This window comes from Cebus imitator, unplaced genomic scaffold (assembly GCF_001604975.1).
Source record: "Cebus imitator isolate Cc_AM_T3 unplaced genomic scaffold, Cebus_imitator-1.0 Scaffold105, whole genome shotgun sequence".
Lineage (NCBI taxonomy): Eukaryota > Metazoa > Chordata > Mammalia > Primates > Cebidae > Cebus > Cebus imitator.
Window position 1 is genome coordinate 5,312,028 of NW_016107420.1, and position 6,182 is coordinate 5,318,209.

The window sequence follows — 6,182 nt, forward strand, 5'->3', positions numbered from 1 at the left end:
GGAGGCTGAGGCAGGAGAATTGCCTGAACCCAGGAGGCGGAGGTTGCGGTGAGCCGAGATCGCGCCATTGCACTCCAGCCTGGGTAGCAAGAGTGAAACTCCGTCTCAAAAAAAAAAAAAAAAAAAAAAAAAAAAAAAAAACAAAAAAAAAAAAAAAAAAAAAAAAAAAAAAAAAGAAAATCAACTATTGTGAATAAAACATCTATAAACAGTCACTTACAGGTGTTTCTGTGACATATCTTATTTCTCTTGAGTAAATACCAAGAAGTGAGATTGCTGTGTCATATGGTAAGTACCGGTTTAATTTTATAAGAAAGTACCAGACTTTTTTTTACAGAGACATGGTCTCACTTCCATTGCCCAGGTTGGAGTACAGTGGCATGATCACAGCTCAGCTGCAGCCTTGAATTCCCTAGCTTAGGTGATTCTCCCACCTCAGCCTTCCAAGCAGCTGGGACTACAGATGCGCAATATGGCGAAACCTCATCTCTACTAAAAACACAGAAAATGCCTGGCTAATTTTCTGTTTTTAGTAGAGATGAGGTTTCACCATATTGCCCAGGAGGCTGGTCTCAAACTCCTGAACTCAAGCCATCAGCCCTTCTCGGCTCCCCAAAGTGCAAGAGCCACCACACCTTGCCTGCCAAACTATTTTTTAAAGTGGATATACCATTTTGTATTCCCACCAGTAATATATGAGATTTCCACATCGTCTCCAGCACTTGGTATTGCATTTTCTCTTTTTAAAGCCATTTTAGTACATGTGTAGTAGTTCTTTTTTTTCATTTGAGGCAAAATTCCCATACAGTGAAATGTACCAATCCTAAGTGTACGATTCGAAGACTTTCTATAAATCTGTATACTCATATAATCAAGATGTAGAAAATTTTTATTGCTCTAATAAATTCCCTAGTAACCCTCTTTCAGTCAACCCTTGCGCCCCTAGAAGCAGCCACTTCTATTGCTATCACCATAGATTAGTTTTACCTCTACTTAAACCTCATAAAAGAAACACTACAGTGCTCACTTCGGAAGCACATATGCTAAAATTGGAATGAGACAGAGAAGATTAACATGGCCTTCCCACATTCACAGGAAGATTATGTCTTCCCCACTTTCCAAAGAGCTGACACAGAAGGACAACATGCCATCCATGCCCATCCAAAAGGATGATGAAGTTCAGGTTGTACGAGGACACTATAAAGGTTGGCAGATTGGCAAAGTAGTCTAGGTTTACAGGAAGAAATATGTAATCTACGTTGAACAGGTGCAGCAGGGAAAGGCTAATGGCACAACTGTCCACGTAAGCATTCACCCAGCAAGGTGGATATCACTAGGCTAAAACTGGACAAAGACTGCAAAAGGATCCCTGAACAGAAAGCCAAATCTCGCCAAGTGGGAAAGGAAAAGGGCAAATACAAGGAAGAAACAATTGAGAAGATGCAGGAATAATGTAATCTTATATACAAACTTTGATTAAAACTTGAAATGAGAAAAAAATAGTATAGCACATACTGTTTTGTGTCTGGCTGGTCTTACTCAACATAATGGTTTTGAGATGCATCCATGTTATTTTGTGTATCAATGGTTCTTTATTTTTATTGCTAAGTAATATTTTATATATGACCATATCACAATTTGTTTATCTAGTCACTTTTTTTTAAGACAGTGTTTCACTCTGTCACCCAGGCTGGAGTGCAGTCATGTGATCTCGGCTCACTGCAATCTCCGCCTCCTGGGTTCAAGCCTCTGCCTCAGCCCTCTGAGTAGCTGGGATTACAGGCACCTGCCACCATGCCTGGCTAATTTTTTTGTATTTTTAGTAGATTTGGGATTTCATCATCTTGGCCATGCTGGTCTTGAACTCCTGGCCTCGTGACCCATCCACCTCAGCCTCCCAAAGTGCTGGGATTACAGGCATGAGCCACTGCGCCTGGCCACCTAGTCACCTTTTGATGGACATTTGGGGTATTTCCAGCAATTTCATTCCTAAATATTTACCCAAGAGAAATGCAAGCATATGTCTACAAAAAGACTTGAACAATAAAGCCTGCTTTATTTCTTGATCCATTACAATCTGTTCTCCACACAGCAGCTAGAGGGATCTTTTAAATAAATCACGCAAATCCCATCACTTCTCTGATTCCATATCCTTTAGTGACTTCCCATTTCACTTAGGAGAAAATGTAAGCTGCCTACCATAGCGCGTGAACCCCAGACATCAGTGAGTCTTAACTAGGATGCACATAGGAATCCTCTGGGATCTTTTGATGCCTGGGCCTTGCCTCAGAACAAGTGAACCAGAATATCTGGAGGAAGGCCCCACATGCTTTTTTTTTTTTTTTTTTTTTGAGACAGTTTCACTCTATTGCCCAGGCTGGAGTGCAAAGGGTCTTGGCTCACTGCAACCTCCACCTTCCAGATTCAAAAGTTCTCCTGCCTCAGCCTCTGGAGTAGCTGGGATTACAGGTGCGTGCCACCACTCCCTGCTAATTTTTGTATTTTTAGTAGAGGCGGGGTTTCAACATGTTGACCAGGCTGGTCTTGAACCCCTGACCTTGTGATCTGCCTGCCTCGGCCTCCCATAGTGCTGGGATTATAGGCATGAACCACTATGCCTGGCCCCACATGCTTCTTAAAGCTCCCCAGGAAATCCTAAATAGCACTCAGGTTTGTGAGGCCCTGACAGTGCGACCTGGCTCTGGCCCTTCAACTTTATCACACACCATTCTCCTCTTCCTCCCAATCATCTGAACACAGCAGTTTTATCCCCATCACAGGGATTTTGTGCTGGTGTTTCTTCTGCCTGGAATGTTCTTTACATTTTAGTGTGACTTGTTCTTTCTTGTGATTCAGGTCTCAGCTGAAATGCCACCTGTTCGGAGGGTTTTCCTGCTCACCCACTCTGAAGAAGCCATACAGTCCCACTCTAGCATGTCATCTGTTCAAATGCCCCAAATCACGTTTTTTTTTTTTTTTCCTTTTCTTTTCTTTTTCTAATTTTTTTATTTTGAGATGGGGTCTTGCACTGTCACCCAGGCTGGAGTGCAGTGTTGTGATCTCAGCTCAATGCAACCTCCGCCTCCCAGGTTCAAGTGATTCTTCTGGTCTCAGTCTACCAAGTAGCTGAGATTACAGGCGCCCCCCACCCGCCATGTCCAGTTAAGTTGTTTGTATTTTTAGCAGAGACAACGTTTCACTATGTTGGCCAGGCTGGTCTCAAACTCCTGACCTCGTTGTCTGGTTGCCTTGGCCTCCCAAAGTGCTGGGATTACAGGTGTGAGCCATGGAGCCTGGCTTATTTTCCTTCCTTTCTTCCTCCCTCCCTCCCTCCCTCCCTCCCTTCTTTCCTTCCTTCCTTCCTCTCTCTTTCTCTCTCTCTCTTTTTCTTTCTTTCTGACAGACTCTTGCTCTGTCTTCCAGACCGGAGTGCAATGGCGCAATCTCAGCTCACTGCAACCTCCGCCTCCTGGGTTCAAGGAATTCCCCTGCCTCAGCCTCCTGAGTACCTGGGATTGCAGATGCGTGCCGCCATGCCCAGCTAATTTTTTGTATTTTTAGTAGAGATGGGGTTTTACCATGTTGGTCAGACTGGTCTTGAACTCCTGACCTCAGGTGATCCACCCACCTCAGCCTCCCAAAGGCTGGGATTACAGGCGTGAGCCACTGTGCCCTCTCCTCTCCTCTCCGAGTCAGAGTCTCACTCTGTCACCAAGGCTGGAGTGCAGTGGTATGATTACAATCATAGCTCACTACAGCCTTGGACTCCTGGGCTTAAGTAATCTTCTCACCCAGACTTCTGAGTAGCTGGGACTACAGGTGCATGCCACCACACCCAGCTTATTTATTTATTTATTTACCTGTTTGTAATGATGGAGTTTTGTCATGTTGCCTAAGCTGGTCTCGACCTCCATGTTGCCCAGCCTGGCCTGAAACAATCTTCCCACTTCAGCCTCCCAAGTCACTGAGATTATAGGCATGAGCCACTGAACCTGGTTTACTTATTTCTACTACTGCCTTGTTGGTATATTTTTCTGAGTGATTGTCTCCCCCTCTAGAATGTAAAACCCTGAGAATAGAGACCTTGTCTGTCTTGCTCACCGCCGTATCCCTAGTATTTAGAAATGTGCCTAAAACATAGTATTGGCTTAATAAATGTTTGTTGACAGCATGACAGAATATATCCATGGCATGGCCATATTACCTGGGAGAGGGGGCAGCAATCCAGAAGGTTCTTCTAATTTTCTTTCTTTCCACAAAGTGTTAGCATGAGGTAGTAGATTTCCAGGAAAATGGAGACTCCAGTCTAAAAGAATTAAACCCAGGTACTGGAGTTCACTATGTTTTAAATGGCGGAGAGGTTGTTTCCTGTCTCTAGTATCATATCTTTGGCCCTAACCAGATGCTGTGCCCATGGTAGATACTCAATTCATATTTTTCTATTAGCAGTGAAATAACTTGGGTTTGCTTTGAAGGGCTAGAGGGGATGTGGGACCCAGAGGACATGTTAGATATAGGGCTGGACCTGGGGAAGACAGTAGTGTTTGTGTGGGAATTAAAGATTCTCCCCTAAAAGAAACAGAAATATCTTTGTTATTTGTACCTCTATCCTCACTTTAGGGAGCTGCCACCAACTCAAAGCATGAAATTCAGTTTAATCTATTCTGTCCAATTGGATCTCAATGTGCCCTTCTACACGTAGTTTCTTTTGTTAAGCAAGAGAGTATATTAAAGCAATGTTTTGTTTGTTTGTTTGTTTGTTTGTTTGTTTTGAGACGGAGTCTCACTTTGTCACCAGGCTGGAGTACAGTGGCGCCATCTTGGCTCACTGCAACCTCAACCTGCCGGGTTGAAGCAATTCCCCTACCCCAGCCTCCTGAGTAGCTGGGACTAGAGGAGTGCAACATCACGCCCAGCTAATTTTTGTATTTTTAGTAGAGACGGGGTTTCACCATGTTGACCAGGATGGTCTCGATCTCTGAACTTCATGATCCGCCCACCTTGGCCTCCCAAGTGCTGGAATTACAGGCGTGAGCCACTGCACCCCACCTAAAGCAATGTTTAAAGAAATTTAAAGAGAAAGGAAGGGAAGGAGTAACACAGGGAGGAGGAGAGGAAGGTGACAAGAAGAATTCATGAGCATCTCCGATGTGCTAGACACAGGCTTCCGCATGTTTAGGCATTTACTTATTTATGACACCTTATCTGAAATAAATATGATTATACTCATCTTACAGATGAGAAAACTGAATGAAGCTTAGAGAAAAGTTACTCTCCTTTTAAGTATTCTTACCACTTACCTGTTATAAAAAGATTACATAAAAATATACGAGACATGCACATCAAATATACAGATGACATTATCAATGGAAAAGCCATTTAATGTAATAAAGATAGATCAAAGATTCAAACTGTTCTTGTCAGGCTAGAACATTAGACTGAAACCAAGAGTTACATACAGCCTAGTGTGTAAAATGGAAATCCTGCAGTTAGCTACAAAGATAAAGAAAGAAAGGCAACTAGTTTGGCTGGATTTTGTGTAAAAGCAATTTTGTGGATTTGGCTAGTTGTTAGCTTAATATAAGCCAGTAGTAGATGCTAAAAATGTGAATAGGACCACTTATAAGCATTTCATGATGGTCCTTACCTTTCCTTCCAGTATTTATCACTAGAGACACTTTCAAAAATTCTCTTCTCTTGTCTTCTGTTTCACCTGATTATCTTTCCATCTCTGAAGCAGATCCTAGTGAATACTAAAACTAATAATACAGTAGCCTTCATATTATTATTTAATTCAACCTCTTTTTTTTTTTTTTTTTTTTGAGACAATCTTGCTCTTGTCTCCCATGCTGGAGTGCAATGGCACGATCTCGACTCATTATCTCACTGTTACCCTTCACCTCCCAGGTTCAAGCCATTCTCCTGCCTCAGCCACCATGCCTGGCTAATTTTTGTATTTTTAGTAGAGATGAGGTTTCGCCATGTTGGCCAGGCTGGTCTTGAACTCCTGACTTCGTGATCCACCCACACCCACCTCAGCCTCTTAAAGTGCTGGGATTATAGGCGTGAGCCACCGCGCCCGGCCAATCCAACCTCTTAACAGCACTAATGAAATATATATAATTCCTCCCCATTTTATAGATGAGAAAACTAAGTGATTTTCCCATGATCCAACAGCTAAA

General features: G+C 42.9%; 1 pseudogene; it reads left to right on the forward strand.

The window, feature by feature from the left end:
- Window positions 1-1,019: 1,019 nt before the first annotated feature.
- Window positions 1,020-1,080, forward strand: LOC119472575 (annotated as a pseudogene).
- Window positions 1,081-6,182: the final 5,102 nt, after the last annotated feature.